The sequence below is a fragment of the Tachypleus tridentatus genome, chromosome 10, assembly GCF_004210375.1.
Source record: "Tachypleus tridentatus isolate NWPU-2018 chromosome 10, ASM421037v1, whole genome shotgun sequence".
NCBI lineage: Eukaryota > Metazoa > Arthropoda > Merostomata > Xiphosura > Limulidae > Tachypleus > Tachypleus tridentatus.
In genome coordinates, this window is record NC_134834.1 from 71,819,242 (window position 1) to 71,838,253 (window position 19,012).

Sequence of the window (19,012 nt, forward strand, 5' to 3'; positions counted from 1 at the left end):
CTTGTGATATGTAGTAAATTGTTAGTGTATAGTCAAGGTATTTTATGTTGGTCAGGGTATAGACACCGAATTTTTTCTGATCATGAATAGTCGTTGTGTGTGTTAGTAGTCATTGTATGTTGTCCGTAGGTGAAGTCTTCGAGTTTTTTTAATGAACTTCAGAAAATTAATACGCAAAACATATGTTCCTTCAGAGGAAGTACAAGTTAGGTACATTCGTCAACCTATTTAATATCACCCTACCAAATATCGCGTTGGACCACTTCTCACTGGGATAATAATGTGGATCTGATATGGCACGTGCACTATGGGATGCTTGAAGGTGTCTTGTGTTATTGTTGTCTCTTCGTTGAGTTTTACTCGCTACAAGTGGTTCATAGATACTAATAGAATTTCATGGTAGTGAATGTGACGTTCATATTCATTCAAAAATAAGGTGGCTGAGCTAGGAAAGGAAGATAAGTGAATTCAGACATTCTAAACATTTTCGGATCTTAAAAAAGTTGACTGTATTGTTACATTATCGTCCTGGAAGAGTTCTTATGAATAAGAGTCAAGATGAAGCAATGATAGATCGACAAAATTTGTTCAACGATGTAAGCTTTGGATATTATTTGCTCTTCCCTAAAAATGTCAAACGACCTAACACCTGATGGTTTTCACACCATGATGCTACTTCCCGCAGAGTAAAACAAGGGTCACGTGCTTCTCGTGACTTCCTCCAAATCTAGAAAAGGATTAAACGCGTCTTATTAAAACACACCATACACTTCCAGACAGTCGTCCCCACTGGTACAGCAGTAAGTCTACGGATTTACAACGCTAAAATTAGGGGTTCGATTCCATTCAGTGGACTCAGCAGATAGCCCGCTGTGGCTTTATTATAAGAAAACTTACACACACACACCAGACAGTCTGACACTACTTACAGTGTATTCTCTAAAATTAATTTAAACTGTGGATTCATGTTTGTATAAAAGTTTTTCAGGCTGCTGTGTTCGCTAAATAACAGTTCTTCAAATGTCATAAGTGTGCTAGTTGAAAATTATAGAATCCTGACCATTGTTCAAGGGAATCGGACAACTGGAACTCAGTCTGATATCTGTTACACTTTACAAGACAGCTCGATTACATCCTTCTTGCTGGATAGGCACAAATTATTATACACATTTCAAATTCCAATAAGTCCTTGGTCTTACCGACTTTTATTCACACTAACGAAAGTTAATAAACTTACATCCCTACATCTGTTGAACTCAAACAATCAATCACCTGACACATCAAATGATCAATCATTCTTGCACATGCAAATATAAGGAATATTCTACTGTGATTAGAATTATAGTGTTGATAAACCATCCAGTCTGTTTGAGAACATTACGTTTACAACTTTTCCGCTATTACCATAAAAATTGCCAAATATGAATAATTCACACCTAGTAATATCAAATATTGTCAGTTTAAGCTGTAGAAACCACCTCGATATTCTATCACTTCTTATCCAATCCATCACATGAAATAAACATTTCTAGGCAGCTTCATACATTGGTTTTGTCTTAATAATCAGAAGGAATGAATGTGGACCGTTTTCATGTCACATGCTTCCCGTTCAACATTTGATAAATGTGAGTATATTATTTGGGAATAGGGGACTAACAGGCAAATATTAAAAAGTGCTATTAAAAATGCCCCTCAGTGACAACGCGGTATTTGTGCGGATGTATACTACTAAAAATCGGTTTCAATACCTGTAGTGGGCAAAGCACAGATAGCACATTGTGTAGCTTTTTGCAAAACTTCCGATAAACAGACAAGCTGTTATAAATATATATCTCTTGTGATATTCCGAGATAGAATCTGAACCAACAGATACATTATTATAAATATATTATTCTTGTGATATTCTGAAATGAACTCCGAACCAACAGATACACTATTACCACAATATCAGAAGGCTGAAGATAATTTGTTGTCTCATGTTAAAATAAGAAATTTCCAATAAGCCGAGAAAAGATGAGACTAAACGCAAGGTTTTCAGTAAATAAGACTTTCTATTAAAAATAAATAATACATCTTCAAGCAATCTCTCTTCCAAGAACAAAAGACGACAACGATAATATATTTCTTGTTCTGGTCGTCTTGAATTATGCTGCCTACAGAACTAATGAGAACAATCATAAAGGTTTCACTTTCCACCTGCACTCAACAGATGCTAAGTCGAGTTTCAGAAACTTTAATTCTGCCTGGAATGGTACTAGAAATTATATTGCGTAATGTGGACTTAAAATTAAAGCTATAAATGGGAGGGAGATGAAGGGAGCTGCCTCCCTCCACTATTTTGAGCCATAGCACACGAACATTTCTTCCTATACAAAGGTACCTTTGCTATCCCCGGCATTAAACGGCGCTTTCTTTTGAAGTCAGTTAAATTCTCATTCTCTGATCACTGAAGCAGCTAAACTTGAACTGCATATCGGATTGCTAAACTGTAATCTCAGTAATATCGGTCAGCTTAGGAGACATATTATTCATAACTCCACATACGTGCAAGATAATTGTTATAACAAAAGTAATATAAATACAATATAAAGAAAAATAATAAAGATATATATATGTGTATATATTCCAGCCAATTCTATTAAGCTAACGTAACAATAACGTAAAAAGAGAATAACTGACAAACAATGAAAGCATAAGTAAATGAAATTTATGTGTTTTGAAAAACATCGATAGCTTGTCGAATAATAATGGAATAGACATCCTTTTATTACCAAAATATCTTACATAACATACAGATGAAGTATAAATTCTTGTTGAATATGGGTTTTAATATAAATATTAACCATAATTTCGTATTCAAATTAAAAGTACCATAAACACCTCCTTGTGAAGATTTTAAGAGTTATATCAATGTACCTTTCGAACGAGCTTGAGGTATATTAAACGTTACAAGGTGTAGCTAATTGGGTACTTATATAGCACACAGGAATTGTAAGTATTTTGTAATGGACTTGAGAACTTTTACTTTAGCATGTACGTGTCACTATTCTACTGGTTCGCTAGCCATACCTAGAAATAAACACACACTACACAAATCACACTTTTTACCACAAAAGCCATTCTTACCATGTATTCAATAATATCTGCTACTTAAGGACGAAGCTTATTGTGGGTTATTTCTGTCAGCACTGACATTATCGTTTTTAACCTAAATTCAATGAATTTATATTAACAGTTTCTGTTCTTGCATAATTATAAAACATTCTGCAACAAGAGTCAAACAAAGAACTGCAAGTTTTATTTAGTGTGTGTGTGTGTTATCGTATAGCAAAGTCATATCGGGATATCTGCTGAGTCCACCGAGGGGAATCGAACCCCTGATTTTAGCGTTGTAAATCTGTAGATTTACCGTTATACTAGTGGGAGACATTTTTATTTAGAAGGGAACTAACGAAAACCGAGGGCAAACCCAAAGTATTATGAAAGGAATATTGTAATGAGAAATCCTAAAAACTGAGTACATACACACACATATATATGTATACTGGAGATTAATTCCTATTCTTACTAACTGTTATGAATCATTTTGAGATGTTTACTGAGTTACTAGATACATGCAGCAACTAACGATTTCTTTAAAAAGTCAAAAATTCTCTACAAAACAAATATATATGAGTGATAAACATCGTTCCTCTCCACTCAAGAGATGATTTCTAAATAATAAGAATGTAAAGCAAAATTTTCAGTTGAGCTTTATAATTGTGGTAGATTTCATAACAAACTGCCTGGAACACAATATATGGAGCACGGAAGGAAAGCACAGGTCATATTAGGGCTGTATTTCTACCAAAAAGTTTAGACAAGTTAATCAGATCAAAAATAGCCACACATCATCATTAGTTCTTTTTACACAATGTTTTGGTAACGCTTTTAATAACGCACAAACTATACGCATCTTTTTTAGCAGTGAAGCAACAGTTTTTAAGCATCCTGATGCTAAATGTTTATTGATTTGAAACTCGAGCTGACATGTTTAATGATATAATCGAGGTCTTATGTGACACTGATACACACAGAAACTACATGAAGCTACCTAGCTGTATTTTTTGTTTTAATAAAAAAAAAGTACAAACAATGCTGGTTTCTTCAGAAAGTTTGAATAAAGTGTGACTGGCATACCGTATCCTCAGTGACCAACAAAAAGTAAAAGGAGTGAAAGGAACTGTCACAAGCTTCTTGTTTAACAGAGCAAATTGCCAAATTGCCTTAAAATAACGCTTTAGAAATATAGCTTTTCTGTCAAGAAAAATAAAACTTGTTGAGACAACAATCTTCCTCTAAATTCTACACTTCATGTTTTCTTTGACGGACAAGAATGATCTATTACGGCATTCATGTGCCATGAGAGGCCTCTTCTGTCACCATATCCGAAGTTAAAACAACGCAATTCTAATTAATATAAAGTTGAAATGGAGACTGTTTGTTTCCTGTGTATGTTTTTTCTAAATAACTCTTTGCAATAAACTATAAAACCCGCTTAGACAGAAATTCTGTACAAAGATATAAAGTCACACAAAATAAACGGTTTCATTGAATACACCCTGGTTAAGAAATTAAAAGTCTCGTCATAAACAATGACCCTTCAACTTCCGTTTGAAACAAAGAACAAAAAGAAACTTAATGACTACTTCAGCTTTTTTTATGAATAAAAACTGAAAGTAGATAATCTACATACCAGTTTAATTGTAATCGTAACACCCAAAATCTGTATTCGCTCAATAAAAATCAGAACAGTTCCTAATTAACAAGCCAAAAAATCCTATTTGCATTGGAAACAAAAGAGGGTTCAGTTATTATATATTATAATATTTATTTTATGTTCTGAACGTTTCATCTTGGTCAATGCTCATTCTTCTTGCCAACATTATTTAATCGTTAAATGTTTAGTTTATTGTATAATAAAAATATGTCTATGTCACCATATTAGAATAACGTCGACAGTTTCAGTAACATATATTATTTGTAACAGCCAATTCTATATACTGGAAGACGGATTTATTTTGTACTAATTTACGGTTAGTATACACTTGTGTTCCTGTTTCTGTATTAAGTAAAATATCTAATAATATGAAATTTAGAATGGGAATAATAATGGTTATCAACAAAATAAGTCGTAGGAACAACTACTGTACTCAACAGTTTTATTTAGTAAACTAATTATTAATTATAATTTTCACGTTATTGCACGCTCGACTTCTATAATGGGACTTGTCTTGGTAACTTAGATACTTCACTTTGAATACCATCTCATCTCAATCTCATTTCTTCAGATAACTTCAAGCATAATGCATGTCTGACTGTATTTACTGATTTTTTTATATTTTAATTTTTCTTTTGTTATTAAATTCACTCTCTTCTCTTTTACTCGAGCCCTTTAATAGATTTTCTCAAAACTATAACCCTTACAATTTTGTGGTTATTTAGAGAGATGTAACAATTTCGTTCCACGTTAAAATCGAATTTCGTAATTATCTTGTTTCTGATCACGTAAATATATTTTTTTTTAAACTTGAAGACATGAGTTACATAATAACAATTTAACTTGGTTTAAAACCACAGTAAAAACCAGCGACATGAAAGGAATATTAATTCTAAACGTTCTGAGCCATATGGTTGACAGAAAGATGTAGCGTGTGCTAATCTTAAGGTTCTGTTAGGTTTAATCAAGCACGTGGAAAGTTTCACCTCATGTATACATCACCAACGATGAAGCATCTTTTTCATACAGCGTCGTCATTCTTTCTGGTGATTAGCTCCAATCCTGTTAGAGCTGAGCTCTAATTATCTAAACGTTGGCAGAAATTCTCTTTCTGTTGAAGCCATTTTCTTCATTAGAGGACGTACGTAGTGTTTCGCGCCTTTCTCTCTGTTGTGGGACGCAAATATTCTTTGACCGTTTCTCCTTCAAAAGCAGTGCTCAATCATGATGACGGAGAAAAATCACTTCCAAGTTTATATATATATACATGTAAAGGAACAGGAAGAAGACATGATATGATAGATGCCTTAGTCTTACATTCCGACTTCTGAGTCAACTCTCTAAGGTAATTTGTTTGTCTATACCTCTTTCGGAAGTCTGTTATATTGTAATAATTTGAATATTTTTAGCGTGAAAATTATAATACCAACAAAAAATAATATAAATAGCATTTCTATAAAGTACGAGCCTTTGGTAAATGACGATTCGAAGTTGTATTTTTCCATGGCTTCATGGCCGTTGTTATCTCAACGTTGCTTATTAATGTACCAGATGGTTATTTCCACATACAGTCGTGTAAAATATTATTATAACTACGATAAGAATCAACTAATCGTAAAGTATTTTGTTAACAACCCTAAAGAAAGAAGATTTTAGACTATGAATATTCTACAAGTATAAAAGTACCTACAATGTTTACCTAAGATAGCGTTACAAATGTAAACAGATAAAACGGGAAGACTCTTTAGCTTTATAACGAGTAAAAACGTTTAAGCGCAGTGTTCCAGATCGGATGAGTTCTGGGACACAAAACGTTGAGTATGTTATGTTAAAATGATTTTGATTGTACAAACAAGTCGCGTGAAAATTACAACAGTTACGACGTAGTAGTGGAACGGATATATGAGAACTACATGTTTGGTATTTTGTAAGTAGTGTGATGCCAACGATAATTAATCGCTTTTGGGAAGGACATTTAACCATCCTTTAGTATTCAAAATGTTAATACACTCATACCAGGCCTCCCGCTAGTACAGCGGTATGTCTACGGATTTACAACGCTAAAATCAGAGGTTCGATTCTCCTCTGTAGGCTCAGCAAATAGCCCAATGTGGCTTTGCTATAAGAGAAACACACAAACACACTCATACCAGAAATCTGGGGTCAAATCAGGGATTTAGAATTTTCAACATGGGAATATCCCATATTCATAAACTGCAATGAAAAACAAAGGAATGCAGATCAACTGGAGGAACGAGGATTATCCAGAAGGAGGAAGAGAAAGATCTGTGGCAAAAACCATTTACGTACGTGACCCAGGCATAATAAAGAAAGATCTGCATTTGAAATAGTATAGTTTCATTGACATAAAGTTTCCGTTTATACCGTTTATTCAATATTCGCATACTTCAAGTATCTGAAGAATGAAAATTGTATTCATGCTATTTCATACAAAGACATACCTGTCAAAATGTCGGACGCAATGGCTATGGACTTTTGTGAGATCCAGCTTTTAAAATGAGCACTAAGAAACAGTCGCCCTCGTACACTAGATGGATCATGGAAAGCAAGAAGGGAAGGGAAGTGTGCTTCAAACGTAACAGCCTCATGACGGAGCCTTTGGAATGGAAACTACGCTGCAAGCATATTGTAAGGATGTAGGAGTCAGATAGAGTATAACCCGCTGTAGCTACATGGGTTATATAGACGTGGCAAGGCTTCAAATCGTTTTAATATAACGTAATAAATCTCGTGGAAGACAAAAGAAACCTTCTACATAGAACATGAGGTCTACGAAACACAGATCTCATGTGCAGTTTTCACACACTTTGGCTTAAAACCTCAAATGAATTTTCCAGTAAAAGTTCACTCATTTTTCCTTTCAGTGACTGTAAGATACGCTGAGAAATAAAATGTCTTCAGCTTGTTAAAAATAGAACTAAGCAACAAAAATAATTCTATTCCAAAAATATCGATCTATCAAGTGTGATCTAGCTATTAACTATATTAATTACAAGTGTTATTAGTCTATTAAAGTAAAACGTTGAGAATCAGAATGTTTTATCCGGTGAGTGGTCGTGTTTGTATGTACTGACATTGGGCAAAAAAAACAAACAAAGAGCATCGGTAGCTTAGCATAAAGTGTTATATAACTCTTTGATCTGGAGATTTAGTTAATTAATATTAAATGGAATTAACTTCCACATGTATCGCGGTTATGGCATTGCTGTTACGAAGAACCTTTGTTTTTTTTATTTGGTGCTGGAAAAACAAGTTTAATATACGTACCTAAACAAGTAAGTGTAAGTCTTAATTAGTTAAGTACATACGAGGTCTGTTAAAAAAATACGCGGACTGACGTCATAAAACAAAATGTACTTTATTTAGAAGTTACAGGTCTGGGACCCCTTCAAAGTACTCTCCTCCTCAACGCACACACTTATCCCAACGGTGTTTCCATTTGTTGAAACAGTCCTAGTACGCTTCTTTTGTAATGTCCTCCAGCTCCTTCGTCGCATTTGCCTTAATCTCGGGAATCGTCTCAAATCTTCTTTCTTTCAAGGGTCTTTTGAGTTTGGGGAACAAGAAAAAATCGCAAGGAGCAAGGTCAGGTGAGTAGGGGGGTGGGAAAGAACAGTGATCGAGTGTTTGGCCAAAAAATCACGAGTTCTGAGGGCTGAATTTCGCAGCAACGCGGTGCATCTTCAATTTTTCGGTCAAAATCTCGTAACAAGATGCAACTGGTATCCCACACTCTTCAGCAAGCTCCCTGACAGTCAGACGTTGATTTGCCCGCACCAGGGTGTTGATTTTGTCGACGTGTGGGTCGTCAGTTGACGTGGAAAAACGTCCAGGACGCTCATCATCTTCAATGGACTGTCGACCATCCTTAAAACGTTCATGTTACTTGAAACATGCCGTACGCTTCATAGCAACATCACAGTAAGCTGTGTTGAGCATAGCAAAAGTTTCAATCGCAGATCTTCCAAGTTTAACACAAAATTTCACAGCAAGTCGTTGCTCCTTCAGGTCATTCATTCTGAAATCCGCCAAACGAAAAAATCGCACTTCACTTAAAACCGCGTAGCTAATACACAAATGAAGATATCTGCAATCGGGAAATGGCGTCGTAATCAGCTGATCTGTGCGAACCTAGCAACACCAAGCGGATTCTCCTGGAACCAACTGGAGCCGCGCAATTCAAACAGTCCGCGTAGTTTTTGAACAGCCCTCGTACAAGTATTGTTAGGTTGGGATAATAGTAATTGGAAGGATAGGTTTTGTCCAGTAACGCAAGTTTTAATCAGACCAGTATGTGTAAGCATTGTTAGGTTGATTGGTGTAGGAGAGACTGGTGGTGAGGCTATCATAGTTTCCTTTCAAACTCTTTCTGGTGTGATTAAAATTCCAAGTGTGTAGATTATTCAAGTATCAAGATTTCTTCATCACGCTGCACTAATGTATCAGTTGTGGAATAATCTCTAAATAAAAGAAGACCTTTCGGCAGTAATCCTCAATATCGCGTCACATGTTATGACTAACTTAATAGATTTAGTTTTGTTTGTTTTTGAATTTTACACAAAGCTAAACGAGGGCAATCTGCCCTAGCCGTTCATAATTTAGCAGTGTAAGACTAGATGGAAGGCAGCTAGTTATCACCATCCACCGGCAGCTCTTGCCCAATTCTTTACGAATGAATTGTGGGATTGATAGTAACGTTATAACGCCCTCACTGCTGAAAGGGCAAACATCTTTGGTTTCACGAGGATATATATTTAGGTTAGCCCTAAGTAAGGTAATATGTAAATATTACACGGGTATCTGTAAGCTATCTACAAGTCAGAAACTCCCCTGTATAAGTTCTAACAGTTCTTCTTAGCGTATATTCATCATTTTTAGTTGAAGACATCTATATTAGAGACTGTGTCACCAGAAGTTCACGTGTACGACTAAAATTAAACAGCTCTACAACTACATGTTTTTGCTTAAGTTTTATACAAATAAAATGTAAAACAAATCGATAAATTCTGAACACTATGGAAAACTGAGCGAGACAAAACATTCCTTACAAAATATGATATCGACACATATATGTTGTGTTACATAACTACTCCTTATTTCCAAAGTTGATAGGCATGACATGGCCTGATCATTAGGACATTCGTTATGCAAGACCGAAATTCGCCACCTAACATGATCAACCTCACCGTAGCTGACGTATTATTATGGGCTGGTAGTTCTTACTATTTTTTACAAAAAAAAAGCCCAAGAGATAGCGGTGGATGGTGCTGACTACTCGCCTTTTCTCTAGCTTGTTGCTATAGTTACAGTAAGCGTAGATAGCCCACGAGATGCTTTGTGGGAGATTTAATAAACAAACAACAAATCCTACGTTTATGTAGGTTAGTAGTGTTGTTATTGAAGTAATTAATAATACAAATGGCGTCTCGGCCATTCCTGGATGTATCGTATCATAATCCAACCTGACTGAGTTCTAGTAACCCGCAACTATCTTCGTAGGCAACAATTATAGCAGATATTGTGTGGTTAACATATAGTACTGCCTTCATTACTTTTACTCATCAGTTTCAGTTTTAAATTAGAATCCCTGTACAGATTTATAAGCAGCTTAAGCCATGCAACTCTTTATCCACTCATAAACCAGCAGAAAGGTGTGAAGTGGTTTACTTATTAATACATTACGTTTCTATTGCCTCTCAGTTACACGATAATTAATAATAGTGTTTGATATTTGGTATTGTAGAACAGTGTCCGCACTCATTCAATTTGTTTTTATTAGAATTAAAGGATAGTCTTTATGTTCAGTTTGTCTTGCATTCTGTGGTTGGCGGTAAGAAATTAAAATCTGAGATAAACACTCTAAAGCCAGATGTTATCTGACTAACTAGAATAATTTTATGTAGTTCTAAACCGAGCTGACATGTTTAACGCTTAAAACCGAGTTTCGATAACGGTGGTGTGCAGAGCACAGATGACCCTTTTTGAAGCTTTGTGCTTAATTACAAACAACAATAACTGACATACTTATACACTGGAGATTAACACCTGTTTTATAATAAATATTATCTTTGGTATTAGAAACAGGTGTCTGAGAAATATTTTAACATAGTTTTTATGACAAAATTCAATTTAAAACTTTAACTGCCTGACTTAAAAGTAAATTCTAATCGCAACTTATTATACATTCAACGAATTCTCAACCCTCACATCTTCTTGAAACACACAACGAACTTATTGCACTTTATGACTCTTAAGTGCAATATTTAGTAGTAGTGTTGGGAATTCTAAATAGCTTCACGTGCTCATACGTGATTCCGTAGGTATCTAGAAATTGCAATAACACATTGAAGCTCACACAAACAAAATGTGTTTACATTAATCGATCATTATTTAGGACAATACACCGTGCTGTTAACTTGGAAAAATAACGAAGGCTCAGTTGGATTCTAACCTCTTTACCTGCCTGCAGGGTAGATGCTTCAGCCAGTCAAGCAACTGAGTCTTGAAAATTTCAGTTTCCAGTCTTACCCTTTTGACGGACTCAGTTTGGCAGACCTCTTCAGTTAGGCTTTGTTGGCTTGGTTTGTAACGTTATTATTAGGAAACGACAGTTAGGCTTTGTTGGCTTGGTTTGTAACGTTATTATTAGGAAACGACAGTTATGCTTTGTTGGCTTGGTTTGTAACGTTATTATTAGGAAACGACAGTTAGGCTTTGCCTATCGGATTTGTTTGTCAGAACAAGGGAGCATGTTGAGCTGCAACAGTTGACTTTGTTTTTGAGGTCATAATTTGGCCTGACTATCGAGATATGTCTGTCAACTTGGTTTTTAAGTAATAATTGAACCGACTCTCCAGCTAAACCAGTCGACTCAGTTTGTGAGAACATCATTTGGCCGGACTATCGAGATATGCCAGTCGACTTAGTTTTTAAGTAATAATTGAACCGACTCTCCAGTTAAACCAGTCGACTCAGTTTGTGAGAACATCATTTGGCCGGACTATCGAGATATGCCAGTCGACTTAGTTTTTAAGTAATAATTGAACCGACTCTCCAGTTAAACCAGTCGACTCAGTTTGTGAGAACATCATTTGGCCGGACTATCGAGATATGCCAGTCGACTTAGTTTTTAAGTAATAATTGAACCGACTCTCCAGTTAAACCAGTCGACTCAGTTTGTGAGAACATCATTTGGCCGGACTATCGAGATATGTCTGTCAACTTGGTTTATGAAGTAATAATTGAACCGACTCTCCAGTTAAACCAGTCGACTCAGTTTGTGAGAACATCATTTGGCCGGACTATCGAGATATGTCTGTCAACTTGGTTTATGAAGTAATAATTGAACCGACTCTCCAGTTAAACCAGTCGACTCAGTTTGTGAGAACATCATTTGGCCGGACTATCGAGATATGCCAGTCGACTTAGTTTTAAGTAATAATTGAACCGACTCTCCAGTTAAACCAGTCGACTCAGTTTGTGAGAACACCATTTGGCCGGACTATCGAGATATGCCAGTCGACTTAGTTTTTAAGTAATAATTGAACCGACTCTCCAGTTAAACCAGTCGACTCAGTTTGTGAGAACATCATTTGGCCGGACTATCGAGATATGCCAGTCGACTTAGTTTTTAAGTAATAATTGAACCGACTCTCCAGTTAAACCAGTCGACTCAGTTTGTGAGAACATCATTTGGCCGGACTATCGAGATATGCCAGTCGACTTAGTTTTAAGTAATAATTGAACCGACTCTCCAGTTAAACCAGTCGACTCAGTTTGTGAGAACATCATTTGGCCGGACTATCGAGATATGCCAGTCGACTTAGTTTTTAAGTAATAATTGAACCGACTCTCCAGTTAAACCAGTCGACTCAGTTTGTGAGAACATCATTTGGCCGGACTATCGAGATATGCCAGTCGACTTAGTTTTAAGTAATAATTGAATCGACTCTCCAGTTAAACCAGTCGACTCAGTTTGTGAGAACATCATTTGGCCGGACTATCGAGATATGCCAGTCGACTTAGTTTTAAGTAATAATTGAACCGACTCTCCAGTTAAACCAGTCGACTCAGTTTGTGAGAACATCATTTGGCCGGACTATCGAGATATGCCAGTCGACTTAGTTTTAAGTAATAATTGAACCGACTCTCCAGTTAAACCAGTCGACTCAGTTTGTGAGAACATCATTTGGCCGGACTATCGAGATATGCCAGTTGACTTAGTTTTTAAGTAATAATTGAACCGACTCTCCAGTTAAACCAGTCGACTCAGTTTGTGAAAACATCATTTGGCCGGACTATCGAGATATGCCAGTCGACTTAGTTTTTAAGTAATAATTGAACCGACTCTCCAGTTAAACCAGTCGACTCAGTTTGTGAGAACATCATTTGGCCGGACTATCGAGATATGCCAGTCGACTTAGTTTTAAGTAATAATTGAACCGACTCTCCAGTTAAACCAGTCGACTCAGTTTGTGAGAACATCATTTGGCCGGACTATCGAGATATGCCAGTCGACTTAGTTTTAAGTAATAATTGAACCGACTCTCCAGTTAAACCAGTCGACTCAGTTTGTGAGAACATCATTTGGCCGGACTATCGAGATATGCCAGTCGACTTAGTTTTTAAGTAATAATTGAACCGACTCTCCAGTTAAACCAGTCGACTCAGTTTGTGAGAACATCATTTGGCCGGACTATCGAGATATGTCTGTCAACTTGGTTTATGAAGTAATAATTGAACCGACTCTCCAGTTAAACCAGTCGACTCAGTTTGTGAGAACATCATTTGGCCGGACTATCGAGATATGTCTGTCAACTTGGTTTATGAAGTAATAATTGAACCGACTCTCCAGTTAAACCAGTCGACTCAGTTTGTGAGAACATCATTTGGCCGGACTATCGAGATATGCCAGTCGACTTAGTTTTTAAGTAATAATTGAACCGACTCTCCAGTTAGACCAGTCGACTCAGTTTGTGAGAACATCATTTGGCCGGACTATCGAGATATGTCTGTCAACTTGGTTTATGAAGTAATAATTGAACCGACTCTCCAGTTAAACCAGTCGACTCAGTTTGTGAGAACATCATTTGGCCGGACTATCGAGATATGCCAGTCGACTTAGTTTTTAAGTAATAATTGAACCGACTCTCCAGTTAAACCAGTCGACTCAGTTTGTGAGAACATCATTTGGCCGGACTATCGAGATATGTCTGTCAACTTGGTTTATGAAGTAATAATTGAACCGACTCTCCAGTTAAACCAGTCGACTCAGTTTGTGAGAACATCATTTGGCCGGACTTTTGTGAATTAAGCATTACTTTGTCGAGTTAAGGTCCAATAATAAAAAAATCAGGCATTTAGAACTCATTTAAAGCAGGTCGAACCGATTAGTGACGGTGTATTATCTTCTGTGCACTTGAAATTAAGAAAAACATGTATTTGTATGGTTACGTATTATAATTTATTATAATATTTATTATATTACGTATGTTAAGGTATTATGAATTCAAATACCCGGAAGTTTTAATTTTATTTTAAAAGTTACTTAAATGTCAGTATGTGTTAAACTTATGATATTTGCCAACAAGATTGATATACACACAATTTTCTTTCTAACACAAATACACGTTAACATAAAAACAACAATACAATTTATAATAATGGTTATTACAAATTATGATTTATATACAACAGTTTCACAAACTTGCAAACAATACCGAGTCTTCAATCTGGTTTGAAACTGAATCTTTTATCGATGGTTCACGGAGAACGAATCAATTCTACGTTGATACATAGATACACTTCACTTAGCGGGAATGCTAGCTAGCTCTATTATATCTTGTCTGATCTCACGTAAGTTTTCACATCTGAAGCCATACAATGTCTTCGTAAAAATACTAACATTCAAAGTTAGGTCTCTGGAGTTGAATGTTTTGTAATGTTCGAAATCTCTACCTAGCAAAATATCTATAATTCTTTGTTTAATAGGCGCTTATTACAATTACAGCTTCCGAAGTTTATAATGATCTGACTGCAGAAACAAACAATATTAAACTGTCTACCCGCGTGTTACGATTGCTTGCTTTCATACTCATTAGGCAAGATTCTCGAAAATTCAACCTGACAGTAATACTGGCAATCACTAGCATTTTATATACACACATAGTACATTGTTATTTCTTACGCTCGAGAATTTTCCACAAATTTAGAAAACAGGTGGAACTTTTGCAATACCCATTTAACAATATATGTTACATGCATTTCTAAGTATACATTAAAGTTAAACAAACATACATATTAAAATAAATGTATAACAGTAAATACATTACAATAAGTTCTTTTAAAATGTAAATTTGTTTCACAAAAATATAAAACACGAAACACGTAAAACACACTATTTAATTTTCTGCTCAATAATAAATATTCTAATGCTTAAAAATATCTACACCAGGATCATGTCGTATATGAAAATACTTTCAAGTTATTATGAAAAGCAGAAATCTAAATACTCCTTCTAGAATCAACAAACAAACGAGGATAAGCCGTACATTAAGAACAAGTTCATAATAGGTTTTCAGGTTTTGAATTCAGCGATGGTATAATAGAGTGTGATGAGAATAATATAACATGTTTTTGGTACAAACAAAATATACAAAGATATTTAGTTACTGTCTTGGAGAAGATACCTTCGATACTGTTACATTTGTGTGGGTTTGATATTTTTAAAATAAAATAATATCTAAAATACATATAGATAAGCAGAAATGTATCTGTAGTTGCAGAGGTTAGAAAAAAAAAGGTAATATTAAATCAAGTTTCTAATGAGAGGTTATACAGAGGTTGAGCGCATTACATTAAAACAATTTTGACGCATCACTATGTGGTTACAATTCATGGCACCACGTTTGGTCGTACACTTTCTAAGACTCTTGCAATTGATAATAGCCTTGCACAACAGTTTCCATTGCAAAAGGCTCCATTCTAATCATTTCATGTCATAAACATAGCATTGCTGTCTGCAGCCTTTCCATGAGCATCTAGTGTACAAGTACAACGGTTTCTCATCATTCATTTCAAAATAGATAATTCACTGAAATCCATAGGCTGGAGCAGTTTGTCTTTTCATAGAATGTCATAAATACCTGTTTCATTCTCACCTATTTGAGGTATGCGATAGTTGAATGTATATGTCATAAGAGTAGTTTGTGTTCAGGTGACTTAAGTCGCTTTCTTTAAATAGAAATCCTTTTTGATTATATTATCCATTGTTACCCAGGACATCTGGATGGATTTTTACTCTGACCTATGGATTCGCGGAACTCACCTACTACAAGATACCGCTGGATTATGACTTGTGGTCGGTCTTTTCCTGGATGATCCTGATACCCCTTTTCGATTCATATTCATTTGTTTACCAATAATATTAAGTACAAGAAATGTCATTGGCTTGACAATTTTAAATCCACAATCTGATCGCATCTTTAGGATCAGAATGTATAAATATTTTGCACCAGCAAAAGGTACTACTTACCATTCCTAAAGGTGGAAAATTTTAAATGGACGTTTAGTATCTGCGAAATATCAAACAATGTTAAAATATAGTTCTGATAAATTTCATTTTACCTACGACATTATGTATGTTGTGGTTGTCACGTGATTTGCTGACTTGCATGTTCTAAGTCATTTTAATGTAATGTAATACTCAACCTTTTGTAGAACAACATTGAACCAATCCAAATTCTGAATTTTTTACTCTTGTTATGTCTTCCAAATTTTTCTCATTGGAAAGCCATATTTCTTCAAACCAATAAATTTAAACAATTCAGGCTGAGACGTAGAGCATTCAGAACATCATATAGTTGTGGCAGCCAAAACCAGAAAACTCAAGAAACGCGGTGGACAGAGTTATAAAACTAAAGAAAGAGATTTAGAAGAGAGCGGGATACTAACAGTTTTTTTCTTACAATAACTTAATAGACAAGATGGTTTACATTTGAATAAGTGAGCAACTGAAGAATGAATACCGAAACTCTAATAAATGTTCTGAATACACTGAGCCACGTCCATCTAAAATTAAAATTAAACCTCAGAATTTAAACACTATTTTAAATACATTTGTAAATAATACGCCTTTTAGACACTTGCAAGTACTCTAAAATCACTATTCAAGATAATTTGTTTGTTTGTTGTTTTTTCCATAATATTACACCGCTGTTTAAGCAATAGCTAAGACTTCTTAAATACAAATGTATTTAATGTGATACTTCTATTTTGAGAGTTATGAGAACAACAAAGTTTTAATTTTAGATACAATTAATATGCGTGTGTTTTCTGATAGCAAAGCCACATCGGGCTATTTGCTGAGCACACCGGGGGGTAATTGAACCCCTGATTTTGGCGTTGTAAATCCATAGACTTACTCCTGTACTAGCGGGTTGCAATTGATATGATTGAGTATGTTCAGTTCTTCGTGAAGTACAGTAACTCTCAGTATCGTATTGTTATCATCCGGCACGCTTTATGATAAACAAATTCCCTGTTAAAAGTAGACAGCTCCTATAGTAGGCAGAAAAGTTGTGCATCACAATTTGAAGTTCAGTTTATGCTAGCAAACATTAAAATCAACACAATTCTATAAATAAGTATATTAATTAGTATTCTAATGTTACAGAAGATTTAGAAGAAAATTAATCCTGTTTTGAGGTTACGCACTCATTTCTGTTTGTAATTGCGGAAAAAGCTACACACTTGGCTATCTGTGCTCTGCCACAAATGGTATCGAAACCCTGATTCGAGCATGTAAGTCCGTAGATATATTTCGCTGTGCCGCTGAGGGGAAGGAGCTACATACTCATTCACGCTAATGTTGAATTTACATAAAACTGGCATTTAAAATTATTTGACGGGAATGTGGGCCTAAATTTCGCTTGGTTTTTGTTTGTTTATCTGAAAGACGTTATTTTAGGCGAACAAAGAGTAAGACGACTAGTTGACTAATTCCTTTGATTTTGATATATTTGTATATAATTTTGGATTACGGACAAGAACAATTGAGCTAACAAATAAGCAGTAATCGTCACTCTTACAGCGCACTATCAGTCAAAAATGTAAAGCTTGATAACCACGTCTCGAACTCGAGACTTTTATATCCCCACTCCTATATGCTGGTACCATTCTACTTGCTAATATCCAGATTGTATGTTATAATTATTTCTTTTTCTGTTTTGACACTGTAATTTTCTTGGAAAATCTACCAACAAATTTCGAATTAAGTTCGACAATTACTCAACAATAAAATTATTATTACGAATTTTCTAGCAGACCTACTGAAGAACTATCTGCTCTAATCGTTCCCAATTTTGAAATGACAGACTAACGGGGAGCAGCTAGCTAACATTACCCACCGCCAACTCGTGAAGCACTTCATCGAATAGTGGGATTTGATTATGACACTTATAACGCATTCATGCCTCCCACAACGCTGTACGTAATTTTTTTTAATCCATTTATTAGTTTTAGAATAAAGGCTCGAGAGACACGTAGTCCAGCACTAAAACAAAGTTAAAAAGGTAAAACACAGTACCTGTAAACAGTTAACATGCTGGAAAATTTACAGAACAGAAATGAATAGTGGATTATAATCTAAATAAGGAGTTTCATAACCAAACAAAATACTAAAAAAAAACACGTCTAAGTTAATTGTCACAGTTTATAAGCCCGGCATGGCCAGGTGGAAAAGGCACTCAACTCGTAATCCGAGGGTCGCGGGTTCGAATCCCCATCGCACCAAACATGCTTGCCCTTTCAGCCGTGGGTACGTTATAATGTTACGGTCAATCCCACTATTCGTTGGTAAAAGAGTAGCTCAAGAGTCGGCGGTGGGTGGTGATGACTAGCTACCTTCGCTCTAGTCTTACACTGGTAAATTGGGGACGGCTAGTACAGATAACCCTCGTGTAGCTTTGCGCGAAATTCAAAACAAACCACAGTTTATATTTGCATTGGATTTGTTTAATAAATTATGTAGTACCACCATATGTAGAAGTTTGTGTTCCTAAGTGATAAACAAAACTCGTAACACAGTGTGTACTGGGGAGGTGAAGTTGCAAGAAGCATAAGTTTTCAAAACGAATTCCACTTTAATTTTCAGATAATTAGAAACAGGCGTCAAGCACCAGAAAAATACTGGAACGATTCCGGAAAATTCCCATATCACGTTTTAGGGTAAGC

General features: G+C 35.5%; 1 long non-coding RNA gene across 2 annotated transcripts in view; it reads left to right on the plus strand.

Moving 5' to 3' along the window:
• The first annotated feature begins 5,760 nt into the window (after positions 1-5,760).
• Positions 5,761-19,012, plus strand: part of LOC143229544 (uncharacterized) — a 38,831-nt gene continuing 25,579 nt past the window's right edge. For both annotated transcript variants that reach the window (XR_013015931.1, XR_013015932.1), the window contains exon 1: positions 5,761-6,104. This is a non-coding gene — a long non-coding RNA (uncharacterized LOC143229544). The remainder of the gene's footprint in view (positions 6,105-19,012) is intronic.